Source organism: Acinonyx jubatus, chromosome A1 (genome assembly GCF_027475565.1).
Source record: "Acinonyx jubatus isolate Ajub_Pintada_27869175 chromosome A1, VMU_Ajub_asm_v1.0, whole genome shotgun sequence".
Classification (NCBI taxonomy): Eukaryota; Metazoa; Chordata; class Mammalia; order Carnivora; family Felidae; genus Acinonyx; species Acinonyx jubatus.
This window is the reverse complement of record NC_069380.1, coordinates 210,198,882-210,214,270: the sequence shown is the minus strand read 5'-3', so window position 1 is coordinate 210,214,270 and position 15,389 is coordinate 210,198,882. Positions and strand designations below refer to the sequence as shown.

The window sequence follows — 15,389 nt, the reverse complement described above, 5'->3', positions numbered from 1 at the left end:
CACTGAAGAACACTGATGAATGTGTTTTTTTTCATTCCCGAAAGGAGGATTAGAACAGTTTGTATTTCACCAGAGGTGGACAATGGTATACATTTATGGTCTGTGAATGCTCTTACCTCGAGCCCCTGCTCTTTCCACATGAGGTGGATGACTAAGTGTTCGGCCCAAAGCTCTGCTCCTTGTGAATACTTCCCTTCACCGCCGTGTTTCAGGGCTGCCCCTGAATTGACTACAGCATGGCAGCAGTCCATTTTCAGCCCTGTGCCCCTTCATCAGTTGGTCAGAAGGGGGCTCTACTCCATACTGCTTTGGGTGTGAGCTGAAAGAGGGAAACATGATAAACCCACCTAGAATGCATTCCTCTGCATTATATTAATGGATTTCTGTCACCTCAACTTTGTTTAACATTGGTCACCTTAGGTTAATATTGGAGAAACCCAAGCTGCCTGAGGTGGCATACTGTGAATCCAGAATCTTAGGTGAAGTTACCTGTATCAGTCTAGGTTCAACCAGAGAAACAGAACCAATGGGAGATATATATTAAAAGATTTATTCCACAGAATTGGCTTAGGTGATTGTGGGGGTGGCAAGGCAAGTCCAAAATTTATAAGGCAGGTTTGCAGGAAAGGCAGGTCAGATTTCTTGAGTAAGAGCCTTATCTGCTATCCACGGGTGGAATTTCTTCCTCATGAAAGACTCAGTTCTACTCTTAAAAGCGTTTCAACTGATTTAATCAGGCTTATCCAGGTTATCTATAGTTTCCTTCAGTTAAAGTCAACAGGATTGTGGACTTTAATTATATCTACAAAATACCTAGAAACGCCTAGATTAGTGTTTGATTAAATAACTGCAGGACTGCAGCTCAACCAAGTTGATGCATAAAAGTGACCATCACAGTACCTATAACATTAAATCCAATCTCATTAAAAAATCAAATCTTGTAATGTATAGCATGGTGACTATAGTGAATATAACTTTATCACATTTTTGAAAGTTTCTAAGAGAGTAAAGTTCTCATCACAAGAAAAAAATTCTGTAGCTATGTTTGGTGACAGATGTAATCTACACTTAACGGTGGTGATCATTTCCCAGGGTATGCAAATATCTAATCATTATGTTGTACACCTAGAAATAATACATTGTATATCATTTATACCTCGATAAAAAAATCAAATATGAATGTTTTTCATTTCTTTAAAGAAATACTTCATTTTTTTCTTAAGTTTTTATTTAAATTCCAGTTAGTTAACATATAGTATAATATTAGTTTCAGGTATAGAATTTAATGATTCAACACTTCCATACCTCTTTGACATCGGCCATAGCAACACTGCTTACTAAATGTGTCTCCTGAGGCAAGGGAAACAAAAGCAAAAATAAACTATTGGAACTTCATCAAAATAATAAGTTTCTTCAGAGCCAATGAAACAATCAACAAAACTAAAAGGCAACCTATGGAATGGGAGAAGATTATTTGCAAGTGATATATCTGACAAAGAGTTGGAATCCAAAATATAAGTTATAAGTTATAAAACTCAACACCCAAAATAATAATGCAGTTAAGAAATGGGCAGTTAAGGGGCACCTGAGTAGCACAGTCAGTTAAGCGTCCGACTCTTGATCTCGGCTCAGGTCACGATCTCACGGTTTGTGAGTTTAAGCCCCACGTGGGGCTCTGAGCTGATGTTGTGGAGCCTGCTTGGGATTCTGTCTCTACTTCTCTCTTATGTTCCCTGCATGTGCTCTCTCTCTGTTTCTCAAAACAAATACACTTAAAAAAAAATAAAAAAATAAAAAGAAATGGGCAGTTAAGAAATGGGCAGAAGATATAAACAGACATTTTTCCAAAGAAGACATCCAGATAGCCAAGAGACACATGAAAAGATGCTCAACGTCACTCATCATCAGGGAAATACAAATCAAAACCACAATAAGATAGCACCTCACACCGATCAGAATGACTAAAATTAACACAGGAAACAACAGATGTTGGCGAGGATGTGGAGAAAGGGGAACCGTCTTACACTGTTGGTGGGAATGCAAACTGGTGCAGTGACTCTGGAAAATAGTATGGAGGTTCCTCAAAAAGTTAAAAATAGAATTACCATACGATCCAGCAATGGCACTACTAGGTATTTATCCAAGAGATTAAAAAAAAAAAAAAGACTTCCTTTTTAAGGGCAGTTTTAAGTTCATAGCAAAATTAAGAGGAAGGTATAGAGGTTTCCCATATTCTTCTGCCTTCATATGTGTATAATTTCCTCCTAATTATCAATAGTTGACACCAGAATGGTACATTTGTTACAAATGATGAACCTACATTGACACATCATAATCACTGAAAGCCCATGGTTGACATTAGGATTCATTCATGGTGTACATTCTATGGGTTTGGACAAATGTATAATGACACATATCCATCATTATGGTATTAAAAAGATGATTTTCACTGCCCTAAACATACTCTGTGTTCTTTGTATTCATCTCTGTCCACTCCCCAAACTCTGGTAGCCAGGGATCTTTTACTATTTCCATAGCTTTGTCTTTCCAGAATGTCATATAGTTGGAATCGTACAGTATGCAGCCTTTGCAGATTGATTTCTTTCACTTAGTAATATGCATTTAAGGTTCCTTCATGTCTTTTCATGGCTTGACAGCTCATTTATTTTAGTGCTGAATAATATTCCATTGTCTGATGTGCCACAGTTGATTGATCCATTTACCTACTGAAGGACATCTTCATTGCTTCCAAGTTTTGGCAATTATGAATAAAGCTTCTATAAACATCCATGTGCATGTTTTGTATGGGTATAAGTTTTAAATTTCTTTGGGTAAAAACCAAGGAACATGACTGCTGGATCATATAGTAAGAGTATGTTTAGTTTTCTAAGAAACAGCCAAACTACTGCACCATTTTTCATTCCCATCAGCAATGAACGAGCGTTCCTGTTTTTTCACATCCTCACCAGTATTTGGTGTTGTTAGTGTTTCAGATTTTGGTCATTCTGGTAGGTGTGTTGTGGTTGAATTGTTTTTTGACCAGCAAGTTTTTAGATCTTTCCATTACTTTGTGAGTTATTTGGGAACACTTTTGAATAAAGAATTCACCAATACCACAACAAATAAAACTGAGTGTTACTGGGTACTAGGCAGGGCACTTTGGATTTTACCTGTATTGTGTCCTTAAATACTATGAGATCAGTACTATTGTTGCCCTCTTTCATTTGTGAGGAAAGTGAGGTTTAGGGAAATTGCCTAAATTCATTCAGCTGGAGTTCAGTCTAGGTCTGATTGACTTCAAGTTTCTGGCTTTTTATTTTAGAACAGTTTTAGATTTACAGAAAAGTTACAAAGATATACAGAGAGTTCCTCTTTCCCAGTGCTATGGACTGAATGTTCTGTCCCAGAGTTCATACGTTGAACCCCAGTATGATGATATTGGGAGGTGTGACCCTTGGGAGGTGATTAGGTAATGAGGGTGGACCCCTAATGCATGGGATGAGTGCCCTTGTAAAAGAGAACCTAGAGAGCTCCCTCACCGCTTCCACAATCTGAGAACACAGTGAGAGATCGGCTCTCTATGAAACAGGAAGTGGGCCATCACCAGACGCTGAATCTTCCACCACCTTGATCTTGGACTTCCAAGCCTCCAGAACTGTGAGAAATAAACGTTTTTGTTCAAGCCACCCAGTCTATGGTATTTTTGTTACAGCAGCCTGAATGGGCTAACATACTCAGTTTCCCCTAATAATAAATAACATCTTATGTAACTATGGTACATTTGCTCAAACTAGGAGTTTAATATTGGTACATTACTACTTACTAAGCTCTAGACTTTGTTCAGATTTCACCAGTTTTCCCACTAATGTCCTTTTTGTATCTCAGGATCCAGTCCAAAATACCAAACTGCATTTAGCAAAGCTTATAGTTTTGTGGTACCTGGGTGGCTCAGTCAGTTGAACGTCCGACTTCAGCTCAGGTCATGATCTCACGGGAGCCCTGCATCAAACTCTCTGCTGTCAGCACAGAGCCATCTTCAGATCCTCTGTCTCCCTCTCTCTGCCCCTCCCCTGCTCATGTTCTCTGTCTCTCTCAAAAATAAATAAACATTCATAAAAAATTATAATAAAAAAAGCTTATGGTTTTAACCATTTCACTTGGATTGCCCTATAGAGAAGTTTATAAATCTACAAAAAGGTATACAGTTCCATAATTGTTCTATGGGTCTGGGTGACACAGCTTAATAATGGGACTGTTCAGGTTGAACATTTTTGTTTTCTTTGAATATGTTTGACTGTTCTGATTTTCAGATATACTTTGACTTTGGTATCTGACCTAAAAACTCAGAAACTTTTCCTTAATGCTTTTTGGAATAGGTCTCAGTAACACATTTTTAGTTTCTTAGTTTTTCAGAGAAACAAGCTCCCTAATAACCATGATAGTGCTACTTAAAACTTTTAAGTCCTCTTGTCCTGATGACTTCCTTCGATATGCCTTTACTGACCTCTTCCTCTTCCTTTCCATTCCTGTTGCTATCAATTTAGTCCATCCAGGAAAAGACTGTTTCACCTCTGGATTATTATAAGAACCCTCAAAGGCTCTTCTAACCTTTAGACTCCCTTCAGTTCCAAACCCATCTTTAATATCATGACCAGACTGACCTTTTAAAATCTTTAGTTTCATCATATTATCCCCCTACCTAGAAAATCCTCAGGCTCTGCTTGATGATTTCAGGAGAAATAATCAGGCTCTAAAATGTTATTAAAACCTTTCTCTATTCTTTTTCCAAACCATAGTCCTATGATTTTTCCAGATGAACCCTTCACCCTGACAAGTCCATTCCTCTGAGTCCATCCAGAACACTGTCACTCAGAGTTCATGCTTATGAGACTACCCTTGTTTGGAATGTCCATTGTCTTCTCTTTTCTGTGTCCAAATGTTTTCTATCTTTTAAAGAATGTTCAAGGTTTATCTGATGGCTCTCTAGGATGTATGAAGAATAATTCTCTTCTCTTAGTAATTCAGAACCTCTACTGTTTAAGTTTATCAATATGTAAAAGTGATGAAGGGAAGCCAATTTGTAGTTCTAATTATGACCTTTATGTGTCTTCTCATTTTGTTATTACCACTACCCACCTGTACACAGTCTCTGTCTGGGCAAGATTCTCTTGCCCTGTGCTCCTGGGTACAACTGGAACAAGAACAGAACTTCTAAAGACTTTCTGTAAAACAGAATAAAATGAAAATAAACACCAAATTTCAAGAAGCCACAAATAGCCCAATTTACAAAATATAAATTACTCAATCTACCTTGAGTAGTACTAGTTAGGATTAAGTTCAGATGTATTGGCCAAAAACTCAAAGAATGGCTTAATAATATAGTATGTTCATTCTTGTAAAAGAAGCCTACCAGTCTGTCACTGGGGACTCAGATATTGATTTTTCTTTTCTTTTTTCAGTCATCACTATAAACATTTATTAAAAATTTTTTTTCAATGTCTATTTATTTTTGAGAGACAGAGAGAGACAGAGTGTGAGTAGGGAAGGGACAGAAAGAGAGGGAGACACAGAATTCAAAGCAGGCTCCAGGCTCTGAGCTGTCAGCACAGAGCCCAATGTGGGGCTCGAACCCACGAACCGGGAGATCATGACCTGGGCCGAAGTCGGACACCCAACCAACTGAGCCACCCAGGCACCCCCTAAACATTTATTGACATATATCTAGCCACCATTGTTAAAATCTTTTTTTTTAAATTTTTTATTTTAATCACCCGGTGCTCATCACAAGTGTACTCCTTAATCCACATCACCTAAAAATGTGGAATGCTCACAAATTTGTGTGTCATCCTTGTGCAGGGACCACACTAATCTTCTTTGTATCATTCAAATTTTAGTATATGTGCTGCCAAAGTGAGTGCAGATACTGATTTTTCTACTCCACCATCGTTGACACAAGGACTCCATTCCCAAGGTCATTTCACAGTCTAATATTACTGCTGGAACTCCAGCCATCATGTACATATTCCAGGGAGGAAGAAAGGAAAAGACCAAGGAGCTCAGTATGCCCCCCCTTTAAGAGTCTTTCTGGAAATTTTACCCAACAATTAATTTCCACTTACATTTGATTAGTCATATTTATTATTATTTTATTATTTTTTATCCTTTTGGGTTTTTGATTTTATCTTTAAAAAATGTTTATTTATTTTTTGAGAAAGAGAGCGAGAGACAGAGAGAGACCATGAATGGGGGAAGGGTATAGAGAGATGGCAACAGAGGATTGGAAGCCGGTTCTGCACTGACAGCAGTAAGCCCAACGTGTGGCTCGAACGCACGAACTGTGAGATCATGACCCTAGGCAAATTCAGATGCTCAACCAACAGCCACCCAGGTGCTCCTCAAGTTTTTATTTAAATTACAGTTTATTAACCTACAGTGTAATCTTAGTTTCAGGTGTAGAATTTAGTGATTCATCCATCATTTAATAAAACACTCAGGGCTCATCACAAGTGCCTTCCTTAATATTCATTACCCATTTAGTCCATCCATCTGTCCACCTCCCCTCCAGTAACTCTCAGTTTGCTCTCTGTAGTTAAAAGTCTGTTTTTGGGGAACCTGGGTGGCTCAGTCAGTTAAGTGTCCAACTTCAGCTCAGGGCATGATCTCACAGTCCATGAGTTCGAGCCCCGCGTCCGGCTCTGTGCTGACAGCTCAGAGCCTGGAGCCTGCTTCAGATTCTGTGTCTCCCTCTCTCTCTGACCCTCCCCTGCTCATGCTCTGTCTCTCTCTGCCTCAAAAATAAATAAAAACATTTAAAAAAAAGTCCGTTTTCTGGTTTGCGTCTTTTTTCTTTCCCCTATGTTCATATGTTTTGTTACTTAAATTCCACATATGAGTGAAATGATATGGTATTTGTCTTTCTCTGACTGACTTATATCACTTAACATAATGCTCTCTAGCTCCATCCACATTGTTGCAAATGGCAAGATTTCATTCTTTTTGATGGCTGAGTAATATTCCACTATATGTACCACATCTTCTTAATCCATTCATCAGTCGATGGGCATTTGGGCTCTTTCCATAATTTGGCTATTGTAGATAATGCTGCTATAAACATTGGGGTGCATGTATCCCTCCAAATCAGTATTTTTGTATCCTTTGGGTGAATACTTAATAGTGCAACTGCTGGATAGTAGGGTAGTTCTATTTTTATCTTTTTGAGGAAACTCCATACTGTTTTCCAGAGTGTGATTGGCCATATTTAGTTTCACACTGCCATACTTAGTTTCGAGGGAGGCTGATCAATATAGTTTTTCATTAGAGAAGATCGTTGCCTTGAATAAAATGGGGTTATGCTAATAAGCACAAAGGGAAGAATGGGTATTGGGTGGACAATTAGCCCTCTCTACCACACATTGCTTCTATGGCTGAGAATCTCCATTCAGAAGATGTCCTTGTGCTACAAAGCTCGAAGTCACATTGTCTCTTTTGTACTTTGAACTTCTCCCCAGTCTCCACGTAGGGGTGTTGTCTTAGAACCCATTATGTCAGCATTTCCTCAGTCTCCTGGGCTGGCTCACCCCAGAAGAGCCAAATATTTCTGTAGGTTTGTCTTTCTTGGTTTCAGTTTTTGGCCAGTGAGTCCCACCTCTTTCTAGGTGACTCTCAGGAAAACACAAGTTTAGTGTAATATGTTGTGGAACTGTCCTCTAGGATAGTAGACTGTAATTTTAATGGCTCCCAATAAAGCATGGATCTGGTACTTACCCCCTATGTGATGCCTTTCCACGTTGATTTTGGATTTGGCCATGTGACACACTTTGGTCAGTGAGACATCAACAAATGTCAAGCCAGAGACCTGATATGTGCTCTTGCACTGAGGCTTGCCTACTTTTATCAGCTCTGTGTAAGAAATGCAGGCCATCTTGTCAGAGAGGCTGCATGGATAAGAATGGAGACATTCCATCTGGCAGCCCCAGTTGATCTCCAGGCATGTGAGTGAGGCCCTCTTGGATCTTCTAGCCCCAGATAAGCTGCCAGATGATTATAGTCACGTGAGTAATTCTAGACAAAATACCAGAAGAACCACCCGGTTGAGCTCACGTACAGGATCATGAGTAAATAAATGGGTGCCGTTTTAAGCCATTAAGTTTTGAGGTGGTCTTTTATGCAGAAAGAAACCTGAGCCATCTTGGATATTGCTCAGAGATGTTGTGGCTTGGGCTAGGGTTGTGGATGGGTCATACCTGCTAACCACAAGGCTGTGGTTTTGGGAACATATGCTCTAGTAAGCACTTGTTCTCGTCATTCAACATCCTTTCTCCCTCTTTTGGTAACAATACTGGGGTTTTACTTGGGGCCGTCAGTTATTCAGTTCTCACATGTGATTGCTTTGGCCACGGTGTTTGGACAGGAAGAGGTAGGTGATCTAATTCAGACAATTAAAAGTCAGGTTTAGGATTTGTTCAAATTCTCTTTTCATCTAGAAGACAGACTCTGCCGTTATGTAGGGTCTGAGGAAACTGGTTCAGCCCTCTTTTTTGGTAATGAAGACACACTAAACAGGCATTAGGAAGTTTTGCTCTAAAGACGTTCCTAAAGGAAACCCTCGTGTAGAGCTTGTGGGGACGTAAACTGATGCTGCCATACTGCAGAGTAATCTGGCCATAATAAATACAAACACATACACCTCTGACCCAGCAACAAATGCCCTAGGGAAACTCTCTAGGGGACACAGATGACCATCTTCATCAGAGCCGTTTCTGGCAGCAGAGAATTAACACTAGTTGAAAGCTAGGAGGATGAACAAGTGAAATATTATGGAATACTATGCAACATTCAAAAGTAATAATGTAGTTCAGCACCATGGCTGGTTGGAAGATCTTGGCACTCATCTCCCCCACAAAACAAACAAAAATCCCAGTAAGTAAACAACTACAAACTGGTGAAAACAGCTCTGGGGAAGCTCTGGACTACAATGAAGGAGCAACAGAACTCTGCAGAGCTAAGAAAACGAGGATGGCTGCATAGGAAAGAGTAGGAAACATTTTACCTATGTCATCCCCTCCCCCTGTCCAAAACAACTCAGCTCCAAGAAGGATCCCCTTTTGAGGGATTTTACCCCATGGAGGAAAAAGAGAGCAGAACCCTAGTAAGCCTCACTGCCCTTGCAGCCTTTGTTATTGAGGACACCTGCAGTCCTCACCAATACAGAAACCATCTGATGGAGCTGCCCAGACACCCCACTGGTCCCCACTGCTATGCTTCTTCCCCATGGCTGGAGCTGTCACTGCACTGACATAATAAGGGCTATTATATGACAAACCCACAGCTAATATTATACTCAATGGTGCAAAGTGAAAAGCCTTTCCTTTAAGGTTAGGAAAGGTAAAAGGATGTCCACTCTCACCACTTCTATTTACCATAATATTGGAAGTCCTAGCCATGGAAATTAGGCAAGGAAAAGAAATGAAAGATATCTAAATTGGAAAGGAAGAAGTAATAGTATCTGTTTTGCAGATCAGATGATCCTATATAAAGAAAACCCTGAGAACTCCACTAAAAAACTATTAGAACTAACAAATGAATTCAGTAAAGTTGCAGGATATGTAATCAACATATAAAAATATGTTATAGGTATCTATACGCTAACAATGAAGTATCTGAAAGAGAAAGAAAGGAATCCCATTTATGGTGGCATAAAGAACAATAAAATACTTAGGAATAAAGTTAACCAGGCAAGTGAAAGACCTGTGCACTGAAAACTATAAGACAAATTGAAGAAGACACAAATAAATGGAAAAGATACCCCATGCACTTGGCTTATACGAATATTGTTAAAATGTTCACACTACTGAAAGCAATCTACAGATTCAATGCCATCTGTATTAAAATTCCATTGGAAGGGTGCCTGGGTGGCTCAGTCGGTTAAGCGTCCGACTTCGGCTCAGGTCATGATCTCGCGGTCCGTGAGTTCGAGCCCCGCGTCGGGCTCTGTGCTGACAGCTCAGAGCCTGGAGCCTGCTTCCGATTCTGTGTCTCCCTCTCTCTCTGACCCTCCCCCGTATATGCTCTGTCTCTCCAAGTCTCAAAAATAAATAAACATTAAAAAAAAAATTAAAAAAAATTTCCAATGGAATTTTTCAAAGAACAAATACTATCCTAAACTGTTTATGGAACCCTAAAAGACCCCAAGTAGCCAAAACAATACTGAGAAAGAAGAACAAAGCTGAAGTATCACACTTCCTGATTTCAAACTATATTACAAAACTATAGTCAAAACAGTATGGTTTTGGTATAAGAACAGGCATACAAACCAGTGGTCAGAGCTGAGAGCCCAGAAGACCCACGCATATATAGTCAACTAATCTTTGACAAGGGCAACAAGAATGCACAATGGGGAAAGGGTACTCTCTTTAATATGATACTGGGAAACCTGCATATCTACATGCGAAGGAATGAAATTGAACCTGTATCTTACACCACTCACAAAAAATTAAGTTGAAATGAATTAAATACTTACATGTAAGACCTGAAATCATAAAAATTATAGACAAAATCAGGGAAGAAGCTCTTTGACATTGGTCTTGGTAATGATTCCTTGGATAAGACACCAAAAGCACAGGTGACAAAAGCGGAAAGAAACAAGTGGGGCACATTAAACTAAAGAACTTCTATACAGCCGAAGAAACCATCAGGAAATTGAAAAGGCAGCCTATGGAAGGGGAGAAAATATTTGTAAACCATATATCTCTCTCTTTCAAAATAAATAAACTTAAAAAAAATAATAGAGTACTGTATACTTGAGTACTTGCTGAGAGTAGATTTTAAGCATTCTCACCAAACACACAAAAAGAGTTAACTATATGAGGTGATGTATGTACTAATTACCTTGACCTTGGTAACTATTCCACAATATATATGTCTATCTCATCATGGCGTTGTACAATGTAAATAAGTACACTTATGTTTGTGAATTATTCCTCAATGAAGTTAGGAAAAAAAGAGATCACCAGTTTTAAAAATTAAACAAAATTAAACAAAACAAATTAAGGATGTAAAATTTTCACCTAATAGTTAGGATTTATCCATGTCATTCTCTGTGAAAATGAGAAATAGGACAATACAATTTCTATTTTGGAATAACACATGCATGCATGAGAAACACTCTTTTTCAAGAATATAGATGTATCAATGGCATATATTAAACACAGAAAGATGATCCCATGGAGTAAAAGGAATGTGAAGAGAGCAATGAAGGAGAGAAATTAGGAAACTTTCAGATCGATATGTGCCAGATTGAATGTGCCAGGAATTGAGGTTGAGATTAATTAAAAAATTTGTACCTGAGGTTTAAAAAACCCCATAATGATTTATTACAACATGAATGATTTGCAATTTGAGACAATTCATACATGTAATATACACTTGAATATGAGAAAGTGGCCCACGTAGAAAGTCTTCTCCATGTCATACTTTGAGACTTCCAAGAGTCTGCAACGCAATGGATTCTGTTTAAAATAATCTTTACTATTTCCCCCAGGCAGTTAGTAAAGGAAAAAGAGAATATGGGCTGACAAGAGAATATTTTTGTAGGATGGATGAAGAGGAAAGAACAACATTTAATGCCAAAGGAGTTGTCAACAATTGAAAAGTAACAATGTCAGCTTGAAGAAACAATTTTCTCCACTAGTGTCAGGGCGAAATTTGATGTCACAACATGATCACCAAAAGTATGAGAGGGCAAATGTCAAGAATTTTCCTGATGTTTTCCTCATGGCATTCTATTCTATTTTAGTCTTATGTATCAGCTATCCAAGATTTAATACCTAGTGGAATGTACTTGCTGGAAAGAAATAAAAAATTGCATCTCACGGCATTGCGCATTAGTGTGACAGAAATGTTCCTCATCGACCTTAAATTCCAGTTCATAGCATTACAAAAGATAATGAGCTGATTTCTTTTAGGGTACTGCATTTTTCTCACTGACAAGAAAATAATCAAGAATTGAGCACGAGTGATGAGATGCTGGTGTATCAGTGTGTTGAGACCTCTTAAAATTGATATTTAGGATTTTTAGCTTATAAGATTATTTGTATACTCAGAAATCCAATATGGTCATATCTGAATGTTCTGAAAATTATGAAGTTAGAAGTTTATATATATGTGAGTTTGTATCTATGAGCGAATTTCTCTTTGAATTATCTCTTTTTTCCTTTCATTACTTTACTATTTCTCTTCTAAATTCTGTTTTATGGGAAATTTGTATTCTTTGGATTTATCAATGGTGCAGGATTAAAGAAAAAAATCGCAGCCCTCATGCAGTTTATATTCTAATAGGTTAATGTTTGTTAATTTAGAGTACAAACTGTTCGATACTGTAATGTAATAACACCAGGAACATTATATTTATGTTTTTGAAATTTGATATAATTTTGTCCTTATAACGTTTCTCCTAAACATAGCATATTCGGCCATTATAGTGTGATTGCTAGTGCATAGATTTAAGTATAACTTGGGTCAAATCATATCCCCAAATAAAACAAATGACTGTCTGATAGGATAGGTTTAAGCTATAGAACACCATTATCCTTGATACACTATAGGGATTTTGAAAGGTTTGCTGAATTGGACAAGAGCATTAAGCCCTGGGCCTGATACTTTTATTACCTGGGTTTTTAGTACATTAGGATACCATTCTATTCTTTTCTCATTATTTATTATAATGTACACAATCTATAAATACGTTCCTTGCAGCACAATCCTCTTGTTCCTGTTAGTTCTCTGAGGTTGGAGGCAGCCTGGATTTCTGGAGGCTTTTAGATGTTAAGGGCAGCTGTGGGTGGCAAACATCAGTGCCTGCTCTCTTTGCTCCACTGTGCAGAAGGAAGAATATTGAACTAGCTCTTGTCTCAAGCTTACCAGGAAATATCTGAGGTTTGACATCCAGGGCCAATATCACAGTGATTGCCAAAAGCGTTTCCCCCTAGGGAAGCCACTGTCACCAAATAAACATTATTAAGTGAGGTCTGTTGTGATGAGGCAATAGATAGTTCTAAGCAAGTTACACATAAGCCACACCATTTGGGGTTTTGAATTAATTCCTTCATTCCATAAACATTTATTGAACACTTACTTGGTGTAGTACTTTTTACCAGGCATTGAAAGGAATTTAATAATGAGAGCTGCCATTTATTAATTTCCTCCTGCATACAAAGGACTGCATCTATTTTTTCTGATCCTTACTCCTACAACTCTATCTATCTATCTACCTATAGATATATTGTTTATATATAAAAATATAATATGTTTATAAATATATAAATACATATATATTTACAGTATATATACTACAATATATATAATATATATATTTTTATTTTATTTTATTTTATTATTTATTTATATATATATATATATATATAAATGTTTATTTATTTATTTTGGGGGGGAGGGACAGAGAGAAAGGGGGCGAGAGACTCCCAAGCAGGCTCCGCACTGTCAGCACAGAGCCTGAGGTGGGGCTCGATCTCACTATCTTGAGATCATGACCTGAGCTGAAATCAACAGTCCAATGGTTAATGGACTGAGCCACCCAGGGACCCCAACACCAGAACAATATTATTTTCTCCATTTTAGAAGCAAGAAAATTGAGGCAAGTGGGGAAACTGGCCAAGGAGGTGAGGTGATAGCCTACTGACGTGCTGTGAGGGTTCTACGCATGTGTTGGCTTCCCAGGACGCCACTCTGAAGCCTGGATCCCAGACCTGATGTGCCTCCCTGGAAATGGAAGTAAAACTGAGTGTGCTCATAACCCTGAGGAGCACGGTGGAAGCTCAGAGGGGAGAGGTGGATGTTGCTGAGGTTTGTGGCTGTTAGTAAAGGCTTAAAGGAATAGCACAATCCAAGAGAGGAGGACTCAATGGCTGTGGATTTTGCCCTAAGGACATTTTTCCAAATTTCCACTTTATATTTTTATGTGCTTTCAAAAATCCTTTCTGGAATAATTCAATGCAATGTACAAGTAATTATACCAACAGAATATAGTCAGTATTGGTATGCATGAAGCTGAGGCATATACACTGTTTTTTGTGAATGAGATACTCTACATTAAATAACTTACCTCTAAATCAATGATAGGAGAATTCTTCATGTGGCTTGCAAATCCTAGGAAACATGTCAGTACTCAGGTTAAATCAGACTAGTTGTATGTTTTTCAGAAGTCTTTCTAACGTCACTTTGTCTCAGAACATCTTCAAAGAAGTGAAAACAGAATGTAGTTAATGGAAACCTGACAGTAATTTAGAAACAAATCTGACCATAAGGAAGAAAATCTGTTAGAGCTGTGTTTTCAAAAGAATCCCTCAAGGCCACCTTTCACTGCAGTTTCTGATGAAATTGAATCATAAATTTAAATAGAAAAAATATGTAATTGCTATTATTTATAGTGCTGGAAAAAATCCTAGATTTGTATAATAGAAGAAAAAGGGTCAATCAATGAATAGGGTCCCTGCTAAAGAAAGCTAAAACCCAGAGGCAAAGTTTTAATTTAATTTTTTGGCATTCACCGATTTCCCTCCCATGTCTTGAATGGTTCCCTCTAAAACATCAAATATATGTTAAAAATAAAACCTCAATACAATACTCATTAAATTACAGAAATGTTGTGAATTGTGTGTAATATTCTTTCATCTTTTCTGCCTCTAGGGGGAAGTGTGTTTTCAACAATTCTGTCGCCAGAAGGTATTTTCTTTGTGGGCTGAAGGCTTCACAGGAATATTCTTTAATGTGACCTCAGGGCTGCCTTCACAAGGGAGATGTTCTCTGCGAAAATCTGGAAGGGCTCTTGCTTTAGAGATTGCCATGGGGATTGTGAGGGAGAAGATCATACAGACGATTAAAACTGGTGGAGAAAATTTCCTTATAGCATTTCTAACACATTTCAAAGAATTACATGTTGACGTTCCTTAGATAATGCTGTTTTTCCTGGTGGTAGAGGAATTAACATATAGACACTGCTTTCATTTCAAAGAGCTGGCAACCAAACAATTGAATATAGAAAACTGGCCACTTTATTTTAAAGTTAAAAAAATATAGTTTGTGGATATGGATGAAAACATTTCTAAATCCTATAAAAAGTCTATTAGTTTCTGTAATAATCATGTTTAGAGCTAACATTGCCTTTCATTTGGGTAATTTTCTTTTATTTTCCAGGACTTCCCTGTAACTTTCTTTTGCTTTCATTCAGCAATTGTAGCCATAATGTACTAAGTGAAAAGGTTAGCAATCTTCCTCCCCCCCCATATCAGTGTTTTACAGAATTAAAAGGAACAGTATTTAAAAACTGGGTCTGAGTTATTTCTATTTGTTTTCTTTTCCCCTCTCTTCTTGGT

The 15,389-nt window shown here is 37.9% G+C and overlaps 1 non-coding gene across 1 annotated transcript; it reads right to left on the bottom strand.

Moving 5' to 3' along the window:
* Window positions 1–5,812: 5,812 nt before the first annotated feature.
* On the bottom strand, window positions 5,813–5,918 carry LOC113594998 (U6 spliceosomal RNA). Its single transcript, XR_003415472.1, has one exon. It is a non-coding gene; the product is annotated as a U6 spliceosomal RNA (small nuclear RNA).
* Between the last annotated feature and the right edge of the window lie 9,471 nt (window positions 5,919–15,389).